Raw genomic sequence first — 16902 nt, forward strand, 5'->3', positions numbered from 1 at the left:
TATCTGATCGGTACAATGTTAATTGCTTACATGCATCATCTCCATCATCAGAGCAGGTCTATGAGATAAATATTATTATCAACTTCATTTTACACATAAAAGAGCCAAGGCTTAGAGCACTAAGTGACTTGTCCAAGTTAGAAGTACCTACATTTATAAGAGCTTGGCTGCTAACCAAAAAGTCAGCAGTTCAAATCTACCAGCCACTCCTTGGAAAACTAATGAGACAGCTCTACTCTCCTATACGGTTACTATGAGTCAGAATTGACTCAACAGCAATGGGTATGGTCTTTTTTTACTTACCAAAGCCCATACTCCTTTGCTCAAATTCTGTTCCTTCAATAGTTACAAATTAAGAAGCTACTGTGAAGGTCAGAGATAGCTTGTTTATCTGTTGTTGTTGTTGTTGTTGTTAGGTGCCATTGAATCAGTTCTGACTCATAGAAACCCTATGCACAACAGAACGAAACACTGCCCCATCCCACACCATCCTCACTGTCATTGTTATGCTTAAGCCCATTGTTGCAGCCACTGTGCCAATCCATCCCATTGAGGGCCTTCCTCTTTTACACTGACTCTACTTTACCAAGCATGATGTCCTTCTCCAGGGACTGACCCCTCCTAACAACAAGTCCAAAGTATGTGAGACATAGTCTCGCCACTCTTGCTTCTAAGCAGCATTCTGGTTGTACTTCTTCCAAGACGGATTCATTGGTTCCAAGACAGATTCGTTGGTTCTTTTGGTAGTCGATGGTATATTCAATATTCTTCTCCAACACCACAATTTAAAGGCGTCAATTCTTCTGCAGTCTTCCTCATTCATCGTCCAGATTTCATGTGCATTGAAAACACCATGGTTTGGGTCAGGCTCACCTTAGTCTTCAAGGTGACATCTTTGCTTTTCGACACTTTAAAGAGATCCTTTGCAACAGATTTGCCCAATGCAATGTGTCTTTTGATTTCTCGGCTGCTGTTTCCGTGGGTGTTGATTGCAGATCCAGGTAAAATGGAATAATGACAACTTCAATCTTTCCTTGTTTATCTATTACATCCTAAAAAATAAACTTATTTTACACAGTGCAGTGTTATGAGTATAGGCTTTAAAATCTGGCTTCAAAAAATATGGCTTTACCACATATGACGTTTGTGACTTTTGGCCAAGTTATTAAACCTCTCTGTGTCTTAGTTTTTTCATCCGTGAAATGAGGATAATATTAGTACATTTCTAATATGATTGTTGAGGATTAAATTGGCTAATATATGTTAATATATTAGGTGCTCAATACGTCATCTATCTTTTACGTAGTAGATAAAAGCCTAATTTATTCCTAGAGGAAAGGATCACATGCTCAGGTAAAGTCATATAGTCCAGTTTTCCCAAAGAGTATGGGAACTTCTGGGAGCTGATTTGATCAGAGCTACCATGTTCCCAACTGAAAATCTGATGCAAGTTTTAGAAGCATTAAAACAATTTTGGGACTGTCCCAGGAACAGTTATAAGGATTAATTTTTTGAATTCTAGAGCAGTGCTCCTCATCCTTTTGAGGGTTAAGAATGCTTTCAGGATCTGAGGAAAGCTGCTATGAGCCTTCTCTCAAAAAATTCATCTAGGCACTTACAGGTAAATATTTGCATATAGCCTCAGAGGTTCAGAGATCCTTGAAGGTCATGGACCCTGGTGAAGAATCCCTGCTACAAAGGGGTATGATTGAGACAGGAAACCCAAGTTCTAACCATGCCCTTGCTAACCAAAGGTATGTCCTTGGGAAAGGCTTTCAGCATCTCTAAATATATTTATTCACGTCTTAAAATAAGGATCAGAGCAGATCATCTCTGAAATTCCATTCAATTCTATTTCTATTTCTATAATTTTTACTCCTGAATTACATAACAAGTTCTGTTCACCAACCAATTTCAGTAATTTATTATTCTCCTCTCTAGGTTTCTTAACTAATATTGATCTTGCTTTAGCTAGTGCTGCCAATTCTAGCGAAAATGGAAAATTACCTTAATCTTTATAGGCATCTTCTAGACTTTGAATTTGTAATTTACTGCTCAATTTCATCTGCATTTGTATAAACGAAATTTTCATATTTATACGTGTTATGAAGTACTTGATTATTAATGCATAAATCACTGGTCTAAGTTGTCTACAAGTAGAATACATGGATAAAAATTAATTCTTCCTCAAAATTCTCATCACTTTGGTGGTATTGGTCAACTTTAATCCAAGACCTGACAGATTAAAAAAAAAAAAGGAAACCAAACCCATTGCCATCGAGGCAATTCCAACCTAAGGTGATCCTATAGAACAGAGTAGAACTGCCCCATAGAGTTTCCAAGGCGTACCTGGTGAATTTGAACTGCTGACCTTTTGGTTAGCAGAGGTAGCATTTAACTACTACGCCACCAGGGTTTCCTGGCAGACTAAAGTAGGGATAAAATAGAGAAGCTCCACACTACTTATAAGCCTAGGACTTTGCTATTAATATATTGTACAGGGTCCTTATAGATCAGTATGTTTGCTAAAGTCAAAGCTGCAGGGACTCCAATAATAATAACCAAACTGGCTACTGTTGAGTTGACTCTAATTCATGGCAACCGCACATGTGACAGAGTAGAGCTGTGTTCCACAGGGTTTTCAGTGACTGATTTTTTGGAGGTAGATTGTCAGGTCTTTCTTCTGAGGTGCCTCTGGATAGACTCAAACCTCCAACCTTTTGTTTAGCAGCCAAGCATGTTAGCCATTTGTACCATCCACAGACTCTGATAATACTTCCCACATTTTTATAACCCTGTACATCTGCCAAGTCCTGTACATCCATTATCTCATTTGATTATCATAATTGCCTTTTTACTTTTGTTTTGGAATAATTTCAGATTTTCAGGAAATTTGCCAAGATAGAACAGACACCTCCCCTTCACCCAGCTCCCCCTCATGTTAATATATAACCATGCTACATTTATCAGTCTAAGAAACTAGCATTAAAACCAAACAAGTTGCCATCGAGTCAATTCTGACTCATAGTGACCCTATAGGACAGAGTAGGGTCAAGGAGCAGCTGGTGGATTTGAACTGCCAACCTTTGGGTTAACAGCTGAGCTCTTAACCACTGTGCCACCAGGACATTAGTACCATGTTATTAACTAAACTGTGTCCCTGGGTGGCACAAGTGGTTAAGCACTTGACTACTAACCAAAAGGCTGGTGGTTCGAGCCCTCTCAGAGGTGGCTTGGAAGAGAGCCCTGACAATCTGCTTCTGAAAGGTCACAGCCTTGAAAACCCTATGGAACAGTTCTACCGTGTAATATATGGGGTTGCCTTGAATCAGAGTCGACTCTGTGACAATGGGGAAAAAAATGCTTCACTTTTAGTCCCTGCTGCTCATGAAAACGCTGTTGGTTCAAGCCCACCCAGAAGCACCTCAGACAAAGGCCTGGTGATCTACTTGTGAAAAATCAGCCATTAAAAACCCCATGGAGCACAGCTCTACTCTGCAATGCGTGGGGTTGCCATGAGCCGGAATCAACTTTACAGCAACTGATCAACTGATTATTAACTAAAATGCACATTTTCTTTGGATTTCAGTGGTTTTTTCACTCACGTCCTTTTTCTGTTCCAGGATCCCATCCAGGGTATCACATTGTATTTAGTTGTCGTGTCTCTAGTCTCCTCTGGTCCTTGACAGTTTCTGTCTCTCCTTGTTTTTCATGACTTAACATTTTTGAAGAGTGTGAATCAGTTAGCTGTTTTACAGAATGTCCCTCAATTTCTGTTTTTCTGATGTTTTCTCATGATTAGACTGGGCTTAATGTGTTTTAGGGAAGAAGACCACAGAGTGGAAGGACCTTTTTGATCACATCATCTCAGGAGGATATAATATCCACATGACTTATCGCTGTTAATGTGCACCTTGACCATTTGGTGAAGGTAGTGTTTGCCTGATTGTCATACTGTAAAGTTACTGTTTTTCCCTTTTCTTATGCTCTTCATTGGGCGGAAGTCACTAGGTCCAGCCTGCATGCAAAGGGAGAGGAATTAAGCTCTACATCCTAGAGGGAGTGTATCGACATAGGTTATTTGGAACTCTCCTTTAAAGCACGCATTATTGTTTCCACTCTCATAGATGACAACTGAGGTTTCGACTAATCAAAGCACAAAGTTAGGACATAGTGGTGCCAGTTTGCAAAACCAGCTCTTGTAATTCCAAATCCGTTCATTCTTCCATGTCACCATACCAAAAAAAAAAAACCAAACCCAGTGCCGTCGAGTCAATTCCGACTCATAGTGACCCTATAGGACAGGGTAGAACTGCCCCATAGAGTTTCCAAGGAGCACCTGGTGGATTCAAACTGCCGACCCTTTGGTTAGCAGCCGTAGCACTTAACCACTACACCGCCAGGGTTCGCTATTTCGATAAATTGTCCGTTGTTTCCATGGGAGTCCAGTAATACAGACTTCGATCTTTGACTTGTTTTTACGTGGCAACTCAAATACTTTTTAGCAGATAGTATTTCAATGCAGCCAAAAAGGTTTAAATGGGTTTCCAAAATCTACTCTCAAACATGTATGTTCTGGAACACCCTTGTTCCCTCGGGATTCACGATACCCTCATCCTCAGCTCCAGTCATCTTCTCGTCTTTTCAAACAGCCTACTTCCACCACAAGACCACCCACTCAAAGGAACAAGTTCATTTTTCTATAACATTAATGAAGTGCAGCACTAACAGTTGCAGACCTTGCTTCAGATACAAGAAAGGTGTGATGTCCTCAAGCCCAGTTTCTTACCTACCACAATTAACATCCATCAGAATGGGCCTCCAAGCCTCCAAAAAGTGACTTGAATTATCTAAGTAATCTGGACAAATGTAGGCATTGAGGTTGTTCCTTAACCAACCTAAGCAGGAGTCTCCACTTCACTTTGGTTGCAGACACCAGGCCTGGGAGAGCTGTCAGATGGTACTGATTTTCAGTCACAGCAAAGGTGGGCCAAATTGTAACAGGTGACACAGAGGGGAAAGATTCTGTCTCAGATTACTAACTCCCAAGAGCTACTCCAGGTCACTGGACTTCCCTCCTGCGAAGTGTAGGAATTTGCAGACATTTTGAAATTAGCATTTCTTCTGGCACAATTACTTGTCTTATCAGTCAGTCAAATAATGTTTAATAAGCACTCCCTGGCTTGTGGTGATTCACTAAACCCATGGGAAAGTTAATCCAAACTGACAGGGTCTCCGCCCACCAGGCACTTACAATCCAATACAAAGACAACAGAGACCCGCACATAATGGGAGACATTCCACGCAGACACGGAAGGGAGGATTTGTTTTATGTTGGCTGAGTTGGGGGGGGTTCTTGGGTTTCATTGTATACTTGTACGGCGTTGATGTGTGTATATGTGTGTGCCAGAGAGAAGAAAGAATGAGAGGCTAAAGTGAGATTACAGAGACTAAAAGAGTTTAAGGGGTACCTGGGTTGTACAAACGGTTGAACACTTGGCTAACCAAAAGGCTGGAGGTTTGAGTCCGCCCAGAACACCCTGGAAGAAAGGCCTGGTGATCTACTTCCAAAAAACCAGCTATTGAAAACCCTAAGGAACGTAATTCTACTGTGACATGCATGGAGTTGCTGTGAGTCGGAACGGACTTGGCAGCAACAGGGTTTTGTTTTGTTCTGTTTTGTATGGGTTTAAGGAACTGGAGGCAGAAAGCAGAGTTTGCTGGTTATCAATTTAAGGTTTCAGTATTGGGCTCTGGGTGGGGCCTGGGCATCAGTATTTTCAAAAGCTTTCATAGGTATTTTAAATGCATCCAGGTTTGAGAATCACTGCGCTACAGTTACCCACATTTTTTTGTTTGTTTTAGTGTTGCTGTTTGTCCTCTCCCTGTGTCTGTCACCCATCTGCTCCGAGATATGCAACCCCAAGCAACAATCAGTGCACTCCAGTGCATTCCTATAAATATTGTACGAGCTCTCTCTTGATACATGTGCTAGATGCCTGGGGCACACTGTCCGCTCACAGTTGCTCTCCAGTTGTTGTAAGCTCTGCTCCCACCAGGCCACGGGGTGGCTTATCAGACTCGACACATCTATGAGTATACGTCCTTGGGTGGCACAAACTATTAAATAGTACACTACTAACCTAAAGGTTGGCCGTTTGAGTCCACCCAGAGTTGTCTCAGAAGACAGGTCTGGTGATCTACTTCTGTAAGGGCACAACCTTAAAAACCATACAGAACGCAGTTCTCCTCTGCACACGTGAGGTCACCAGGAGTTGGAATCAACTGATAAACCTGTACATATGACTAGCTCACTGTATCATGTGCGGTATTCGTATAATTGAGTAATCTGATTTAAACATTTACCAAAGTAAATGTGGGTGCAAAGAGGAAAAGAATTATTGCATGAGAACTGAGATGAATACTATTTCCGATAAAGGCATGTCACTAGGAAATGTCGTTGCCAAGCTAGAGACATATGAGAAAATTGGAACAACCAAGGGAAAATTTCAGAAAATTAGGAAAAATAAATAAAATAAATATGATTTATACACTCATCTTACCCCACTTTAAAGAAACGTAAACTGGAAATCATAAATGACTCCCAAAGCATGTGATTTAGGCTATATATATATATATATATGTATATATGAAAGAACTGCACTTACATAAAAACAACAGATAAATTAGCCTTCCTATCTCTCCTGATTCATTGGGAAGGATAAGCTCTGAGGCTTTATGATATCCAGAAAAAGAAGGCATAGGCTTGTGTATGAATAAATATTGAAAAGGTAGTCACTCCACCTCTCCCTCCTCCTCCTTCTTCTTTGTCATGAATAATACTAAGAAAAAAATGGAGGAATTAGGGAATATGTCACAGAGTAAACCCTACCTGTCAGGTATGATTGCTGAAATAAAAGCTCGAGAATCACTGCTTGAGAAAACAGCTTATGAACAACTCTACCCATTCAACAGCTTACTGGTGGTGGGGAAAAAAATGAATCAATACAAAACTGCTGGTTTTCTGTATTTAATCCAATAACTGGAAAAAGAAATTTCCAAGAAAGTTAAGGTGACTGAGCGGGGAGGGGGAGCAAGGGATGTCAAGAGGAAGAAAAAGATTTGAAGTAGCGGATTAGACATCTCTGTGGAAAGTGATTTTACCTTTTGTGGGTTTTTCTTAAAATCAAGCAGTGCCCACTGCCATTCTACCAGGCCGTTCCTGGAGCCCACACAGGCCTTCAATGCAGTGACTAAAAGGCAAGTTACAATGTGTGTGCAAGTAAATTCCATAAACAAAAGTGCTTAAGTGATCACCGAGAGCGGCTCATACACTGCACGGTTCTGGCTCAACAAATATTAAATAAAAGCCCAGCTGAAAAGAAAAAGACAAATATCGGTGTGGGTGCCAAAGGCTCCCTTCTGTGTTAATTTTAGCAGATAAAAGTATGTGACATTTATGGTGCTTTCTTTCACTCAGAATTTAAGGCAAAGCCGGATATTTTTTTGACAGAGCAAAGTCCTTACAAAGCCCTCATTTGAAGCTCTGTATTGATTCGTCATTATATTCTAAGTCGCCACCTTTGTGTTCGACTTAACGGCATGTTAGCATTATGTGGAAAGGAGGCCTGTTTCTACAAGAAAGTTCTTCACGGAGCTCAGAGTAGCAGGCAGAAAAAGCTTGCCCCCATTCAACCTCACATATGCGTCCCCCAAGAAAATTCTAAATCCTTAACATTTTTAGAGACTTTATGGGCATGCTATATATATATACGTGTGTGTATGTATATATATATGTATGTGTATATATATGTATATATGTACCCCAAAACCCATTGCTGTCAAGTCGATTCCAACTCACAGTGACCCTATAGCACAGAGCAGAGCTGCCCCATAGCATTTCCAAGGAGCAGCTGGTGGATTTGAACTGCTGACCTCTTAATTAGCTGCCTGAGCTCTTAACCACTGGGCCACCAGGGCTCCAGGTACATTGAAAGCATTTTGGGGCTAAATCAAGGCTCACGAATAATATCTGGAAACTCAAAGGGTTATTTGCATTTCAAATATATTTGAAAGGAATTTCCAACATCAAAGATTAAAATATTTAAAAAACAAAATCTGCTCAGCTGTTAAAGAATGCAGATGGATATTAAAGAATAGCATTTAGTTCAGTTTTATAAATGACACAGTGCAATGGACTTCTCTTTAAAAACAAAAGTATCACAATTGACCAAACATTCTCAGAAACTAAAAGAAAACATTATCAAAAATGGAAAAAAGAATTAAAAGGAATTTGTCACATTTTTATATTTATATTTCAGAGAAAATTTGTCTTTTCATGTTATAACTCATTACTATCAAGTCAATTCCAACTCACAGTGACCCTATAGGAAAGAGTAGAACTGCCCCATAGGGTTAGTAGGACTGTAATCTTTATGGAAGCAGACTGCCACGTCTTTCTCCCTTGAAGGAGCCGGTGGGCTCAAAACACCAAACTTTCAGTTAGCAGCTGAGCACTTTAACCACTGCACCACCAGGGGCCCCTTTTTCACATGTCAAAAACCCACTGTCTTGAGTCTATTCTGACTCATAGTGACCCTATAGTACAAGGTAGAACTGTCCCATAGGGTTTCCAAGACTGTAATCTTTACAGAAGAAGACCGCCACATCCTTCTCCTACAGAGTGGCCAATGGGTTCAAACCTCCAACCTTTTGGTTAGCAGCCAAGCACTTAATCACTGTGCTAACATGTTAGCTGGGTAAAATTAAGGCAAAAATTAAGACCCATCAATAATGGAAAAGGAAGCGATGGCCATCCTGATGGTTGGGCTGGACAGCCAGGGGCAGTGGAAAGAGCACTGGCCTAGAATTTGGCTCCACACCTGCTTCTGCTGTCTGTTATTTCAGCTTCCTGAGCCTCAGCTTCCTTCGCTGTAAATACAACCCAGGGCCTCTCAAGACTTTGGAGGGGGAGGCAGACGAGGAAGGTGGTAAATTGCTTGCAGAGGGAGGGTGGGATTATTTCAAACCCTAACCAGTTGTCCTCGAGTCCACTCCAGCTAATGGCAACTCCGTGTTGTCAGAGTAGAACTATACTCCAAAGGATTTCCAAAGACTGATTTTTCAGAAGTAGGTCACCAGGCCTTTCTTCCAAGGCACTTCTAGGTGGGCTCGAACCCCCAACCTTTCAGTTAACAGCTGACTGTGTTAACCATTTGAGTATCTAGGGTCTCCATTTCAAATTATAACCTCCTGAAATTCCAATAGCCCTCTTTCCAAAATTATATTCTGCACCCCTTCCCATCTGAAAACCACTTTTACCTATGGGATTACGTCACATCCCGCAGGTGTGCTGACACCTAAAAACATACACATTGCCCTGAAGATGACCATTAATGTCCTTTAAGTCATACAGTTCTATGACCCATACCACTTTTAAGAAAAATAAATTTATCTACAAAAGAAAATATTCATCCTATAATGTCAAAGAAAAAATAGCATATAAAACACATCTACTGTGAGTAAAAGAAAAAACAATAAAATGTTAAGGCTATTTTTAAGGGTGGTTTCTTAATTTTTATTTATGTTTTTTCTCCAATTTTCTGCAATTAGATATATTAATTTCTAACAAAATAATAGTAACTTCAAAGTAATGCTTTTTAATCATTGGATCAAATAAAAAATAAGGCGTAAATGCATCCAAGCTTAACTTTTAGAGGATGAACTTTAGGTAAAAACCCAAACTGTCCTGATCAACACGGGCCTCTCTTAGTTATCTAGTGCTGCTGTAACAGAAATATCATAAGCGGATGTCTTTAACAAAGAGAAATTTATTCTCTCACAGTTTATGAGGCTGGAAACCCTAATTCAAGGTGCCAGCTCTTAGGGAAGACTTTCGCTCTCTGTTGGTTCTGTGGGACAGTTTCTTGTCATCAATCTTCCCCTGGCCTAGGAGCTTCTCAGTGCAGGAATCTCAGGTCCAAATGACATGCTTTGCTCCTGGCACTGCTTTCTTGGTGGTATGAGGCCCCTCTCCTCTCTGCTCACTTCTCTCTTTCATATCTCAAAAGAGATTGACTCAAGATACAATCTAATCTTGTAGATTGAGTCCTGCCTCATTAACATAACTGCCTCTAATCCTGCCTCGTTAACATCATAGAGGCAGGATTTACAACACATAGGAAAATCACATCAGATCACAAAATAGTGGACAATCGCAATGCTGGGAATCATGGCCTAGTCGAGTTGACACACGTTTTAGGGGGACACAGTTCAATCCATACCAACCTCCATGATAGTTCTGTTTCCGTCTACTAAAATACTTAATCACCCAGCACCACACACACACACCCCCATACACACCCATACACGCACACTTAGGCTCGCAGATATATTCGACCTCGAGCTTCAGGGAAGGAGCCACCTAAACTTCTTTACTTAATCTCCAGGGATCGCTGGTGCTCTGGTGTTTGGATAACACCTATTAGTGCTCATTCTCCACCTCGGCAACCTTTCCTCCAACAGACCTTTTCTGGCCACCAAACCCAAAAGTAAAAGTGGTGCTCCTCCTATGTGTCCCAGTAACCCCCTGTACTTATCCCTGATGTAGTACTTACCACATTATTTTGTAACAGTCTATCCCCTACACTGTACGCCCAGTTTCTGGAAGATAGGCACTTTGCTCAGAGTTGTACTGAAAGGAAGTAGCAAGTACCTGGCACATACTAGGTGCTCAATAAGTTCTTTTAGAAAGAATGTATGAGTAGAGATTCACCTCAGAAGTGACTGAGGGAACTCACAATTTCAGTCACTTGAAACCTATTCCCTGGAGTCCTTCTGTCTGCTTGGCCACGTTCATTTAAATTGGAGTTTTGATTCTCCACAGAGTAAGAAACCACAAAGATGTCTCTTTCCACTCTTTAATGAGTCACATCAGCCCTTGGAGTGGAATTTTATTTCTTTATTAGAGAGAATTTTTCCAGGGAGTAGAAGAGAGAGAAACAGTAACAACAAAACAGAAAAATCTAGAAAGAAAGAAAATCAGCACACCTTCTTGATTTATTTATCTGAGTGACTATTTATTTAATCACTCGTTGCTCATGTGCTCATCCTCTATAAGCTCTGTGTAGGTAGGAGCCATATCTAGCTCCTTCCCCAGAACCAAGTACCATGCCCAGAGCAGAGCAAAGTTTTAGTCAGTATTGTGATTGACAACCGTTTCTTTGTCCATGATCCTATCCCATTGCCATTGACTCAACATACAAACTACCTGGGAATAAAGCAACTAATTTTCTTTATTTGATGAGATTGTAAAGGAACAAAAAACCCAAAAAAGTGGTGAGAATAATTTAGAAGTTTCTTGCTTTTGCTCAATTAAATTTTTATAATTTAAGGTACACTTTTTTTAGACAAATAAACCATCTTTAATTTTATACTACTAAATCCAACACCCAACCTTGGATGGAAAGACAAATTGGCAAGTGACGAAAATTCTAAACTTGGAATAGTCCAATCTATCATGAGACCCAAAGGCACCAATTAATGGCATGGTATGTGTGAGTGTGCAAGCCTGCATATTGAGGTACATATGGCCCTTTTATGCTTTGTTCCTCAGTTCTTCATAATATGAGTAGCATATTTTATTGACTGGCTCATATTTGAACTTTGAAAGACTCAGTCATTTGGTATTATATAAATAGAACAAGAGTGTATAAGTGTAGCTGTCAAAACCACAGACTATACTTACAGTGTGTTTTCCTAAATATTATGGTACCCTATATGTGCTTCCTAGACCTTTGGATAACATTTTTTAAATATGACATATTTCTTAAATATTGTCTGCGATGGTCCTCGGTAGAGCTATCATTCACATGTTCCTTTGGGGGTTCTGGTATTTCAGCACAAAGAGAAACATGTTTCATGTAATGTTATTTCCAGTTATGAAGACAACTGGTATACTTTCTGGAAAGGAAATTACTTTGGTGCCTGTTGTGACTTTTGGAGCCACACTTTAAGGCAGCTGCAAGGCAGAAGAAAATCTTAAACCTAGCCACAGGTGCAGAAATAACCACGTGTAGAACCGATCATGGGGACGATGCAGGACCAAGCAGCGTTTTGTTCCCTTGTACATGGGGTCGACATGAGTCGGGAACCAATTCCACAGCATCCAACAACAACAGAACGCTGGCCATGAGATTTTGAAGTACAAAGTCACAAACCCAAACACTGTTAGATCAACAAATATACATCTTTAACAACAGCAACAAAAAAATGAACTGGTTAGACTCAGCACTTAGACATTTAACTCTTTTTTTCCCCAGAAGGAATATATAGATGAAAGAGACCCCAGACTCCACACACCAACTCCTTCAAGACCCTCTGAACTTCTAACCCACATCCGATTCATGTATGTCTCCTTCCTTTATCACAAAAAGTAAAAAGAATATAAGCCTTTTCTTTCATTGTTGGAAACCCTGGTGGCATAGTGGTTAAGAGGTATGGCTGCTAAACAGAAGGTTGGCAGTTTGAATCCACTAGGCACTCCTTGGAAACTCTATGGGGCAGTTCTACCCTGTCCTTTAGGGTCATTATAATTTGGAATAGACTCGACGGCAATGGATTTGGTTTTCTGGCTTTCTTATTGTAGAGCCTATAGGTCATTTGTTGCAAACACCAGTAAATACTGATTTCCCATGTCATCCCCCACAAATTTTTATGCTTATAAGTCAGTTATTATTTTTCTCTAATTTTAAAGTGAAAAGAAACAAGCTTCATCTCAGAGAAAGCTCTTCAGTCTTTCAGTCTTTGAGATGACAATTGCCCTCCCCATGGACTTTGTAAGTGCTCTACAGATACACATTTCCTTTAGTGGTGGGAGTGACAGTAGTGGTGGAGTTATTACTGTTGTCATTGTTATTAATATTATCATTTATCTGGGTTGGCATGAGACTGTAGAGCCGTGAATAGAAAAGGCTAAGAACGAGACATCGTTGGCTCAGTGATAGAATCTTGTCTTCCAAGGAGGAGACTCTGGTTCAATTCCCAGCCACTTTACCTCACGCACAGACACCTCCCAGCTATCAGCGGTGGATTGCTGTTACCATGATGCTGAACAGGCTTCAGTGGAACTTCCAGACTAAGACAGACTATGAAGAAAGGTCTGGCAACCCACTTCTAAAACTCAGCCAATGAAAACCCCATAGATCACAATGGCCCAGTCTGCAACTGATCATGGGATGGTGCCATGGGGATGGTGCAGTGTTTTGTGCACGGAGTCACCATGAGTCGGGGGCCAACTTGACAAGTTAACAACAACAAGAAGCAAGACAGGTTTGGATTTGAACCCTGGTTTCTGCACTTAGGAAATGTGTGATTAGAAAATTCTCCATTTGTTATTTGAGCTTCAGTTTTCCCACCTAAAAAGAAAAAAGATAATAACTTCTTGTCAGAATTATGGAGCTCTAGTGACACAGTGGTTAAGAGCTCAGGCTGCTAACCAATAGGTTGACAGTTTGAATCCACCAGCCGCTCCTTGGAAACCCTATGGGGCAATTCTACTCTGTCCTATAGGGTCGCTATGAGTCGAAATCAACTCAACGACAACAGGGTTTTGGTTTGGTACAGAATTAAAGCAAAGCTTAGAAATAATTCAGGTAAAGTGCCTAGTATAGTGCCCAAACATTGGCACATAGTAGATGCTCAGTAAATTGTAGCTATCATTTTATTAGTAACAGCATTGTTATACTATTGCAAGTAGGGACTAAGACAATCCACATTAGCACAGGTGCATGGTATCTGGTAAACACTCAGTAAATGTCAGCTACCTCATTACCATCATCACCACCACCACGGCCACCATCATCAAAACACTAAAACACCTTTTTTTCTTTCTGCCTTCTTGTTGCTACTTGTTTCCAATTCAGGTGTAAGTACAATCAGTATTCCTAAACAAGATCTCTCAAAGGCAAGTTTATGTCTTACGTTTTGCCAGAGAAATTTATTTTCCATTTTAGCAGAGTTTATTTTGCCTAGGACAGAGTAAATAATCAAAACAAAATATGAGGTGATACACCAATAAATTCAAAATATTAATCCTAGATGCATTATGGCTTAATTCTCATCAAATATTTAGACGCCTAAAAAAAATAAAATTTATATTCTCTTTTTTTATTCAGAAAATATGGGTTTCTGTAGTTTGTCTTAAATAATCAATATTTGTCAACATTTCTGTTCTTTCCAGAGGGTAATAATTAGAATTGAGTAATAGGCTATCATTAATGTACGTAAATGTACATGTCATATATATGTTACAAAATAAACATCTGGTGAAAGTCTTGAGTGAATCTATACACTATGAAATTAATAGCATTTTCAGTGTTTCTTAAAAGCCTAAACAACTTTTCTTTCTTTCCTAAAATTGAGAGCTTTGTGAATAGCATCATTCTGAGTTTATAATCTGCATTTTTCCCATTGTTCTGCGTTCTCCCATCCTGCCTTCCCTCCATATGTCTGAAATGTCTGAATCACAGCCATTTAAAATAGCATGCTTATGTTAATTACCAGAGACAAGTGTTAATGGATTTTAATTTTGCTTTATCAGAATTTATGCAAATTTCACTGTGTTGAGATTCCAAATAAAATCCTTACAGTCACAACTCTTTTTTTTTTTTTTGCCTTTGACTTTACTTCATAGAAGTGGATAGGAAAAGTTTTAATTAGTATTCGGTGGCAGGAACTGTTGATGGCAATATCTTTATAATGAGAAATACCAAACCAAAACCAAACCCAGTGCCGTTGAATCGATTCCGACTCATAGCGACCCTATAGGACATAGTAGACCTGCCCCACAGAGTTTCCAAGGAGTGCCTGGTGGATTCGAACTGCCGACCCTTTGGTTAGCAGCCGTAGCACTTCACCACTACGCCACCAGGGTTTCCATAATGAAAAATAGGTGCCATAAAATTATCTTTAAAACTGTCTGAGTTTCATAATTCGTTAATTAGCACTGATGTCTTTCCTCTGAAGGTTCAAATACTCAGCTGTACTTTCTGGTTGGCTTGCTTATTTTATTGCCTTAATGGCTCAGTCTGCTTATTTGTTTTTATCTTTATCAAAATGTGTACATTATGGTATGTGGTTATCGTTGTTGTTAGGTGCTCTCAGGTCAGTTCTGGCTCATAGCAACCCTATAGGACAGAGTAGAACTGCCCCATAGGATTTCCAAGGAGAGGATGGTGAATTCAAACTACCTACCTTTTGGTTAGCAACCACGCTCTTAACCACTGTGCCACTAGGGCTTCCACATTATTATATGCTCAGTAATATTCTTTTCCTTCCATTCAATGGACCCCATAACAGGTTTACTGGAAAATTGCTCCGATGACTTAATAAATAAAGTTTTATACATGTTCCTGATTCTACAGGTATTATTTTTCTCTTTTTCCAAGAGATATAAACATAATGTTGAGCTTTCTATTCAAAGGTACTTTCTATTTGTACAGCTTTTTTCCATAAAAAATTCTTCCAGAGAAATTCTAAGTTATAAAATCTCATAGTAACAAAAAAAATGAGGTAAGGATTAAAAACCCATTGCTGTTGAGTTGATTGCAACTCATAGCAACCCTGTGTAAGGATTAGTATCCCCATTTCCCACATTAGAAAACAGAAGCATTAGCTAGTACCCAATTGCAAGATGTGGACTGAAATGGCTTTACTTGACTCCAAGCAGTATTCTTTTCTTTCATACCATGATGCCTTAGGCGGTGAAGTTTAGTACTGAGGTAAGTAGGGCTTCGCATGGAGTAATCCTCAAGAATCTGCGTGTGGTAGTTTTAAAGTATGTCCATAAATTCTCTGAAGTTTGATTCCGCTCCAAATACTAGAGAATGGGCTGGACTTAGTACTTGCTTCTAATGACAAGGATACAGCAGAAATGACAGTATGTCACTTCCAAGATTAGGTTATAAAAAGACTGCAGCTCCCATCACTTGCTCTGGGAGAAGCCAACCACCAAGTCTTGAAGATGCTCAGGCAGCCTTGTGGAGAGGCCCATGTGGCAAGGAACTGAGGACTGTAGCAGAGAGCCATGTGAGTGAGCCTTCTTGGAAGCTCTAGTCAAGGCCTCAGATGGTACAGCTTCAGCCAACATCCTAACTACAACTTCATGAGAGATCCTGAGACAGAATTACCCAACTAAGCTACTCCAGGATCCCTGACTCTCCAAAACTGTGAGATAATAAATGCTCATTTTTTCAAGCTACTAAGTTTTGGGGTATTTGCTATACAGCAATAGATAGCTAATATAATTTGTTTTTCAGAGCCTGTGATTTCTTAGAGATAGGGCAAATAAATTCAGGGGGAAGGGATGCTAGGGTCCAGGTAGATATTGGGGTTTTGAGCAGCACAAAGGGAGATAGAAAAATTTTTTAAATCAGAAGGCAAATAGAGCACTGGATCATGGTTTTGGGGGGCTCCACATGGCTAGCAGTGCTCATGGCTAAGTGCCAAATCTTGGAATTAGAACCTTCTGGTTAAAAAAGACCCATTTATGCTATTTACTGTATAACTTGTACAGATTATTTTGCCTCTCTATGCCTCAGTTTTCTCACGAGTAAAATGGGAATATTAAAGAATATCATAAATATCTTGTGAGGGTTAAATGTGTTATTGCACGAAAAGAACTTAGTTTCTAACACATAGTAAAAGCTCAGTGGATCATAATTATTACAATTAGTAGCATTGCAGTAGAGTTGTAGGAGAGCAGAAGGGAAGTAGAATTTGGCTTTGTGTGAACAATACTTTGAGGAGTATTGGAGCCTGGGACCCACTGTCATTAGAGTAGGGGGATCCAGAGAAGTCTGCAGGGTCACCAGGGGCCCAGAGACTCCATGGGCCCTGAGAAAC

Source organism: Elephas maximus, chromosome 1 (assembly GCF_024166365.1).
Source record: "Elephas maximus indicus isolate mEleMax1 chromosome 1, mEleMax1 primary haplotype, whole genome shotgun sequence".
NCBI lineage: Eukaryota > Metazoa > Chordata > Mammalia > Proboscidea > Elephantidae > Elephas > Elephas maximus.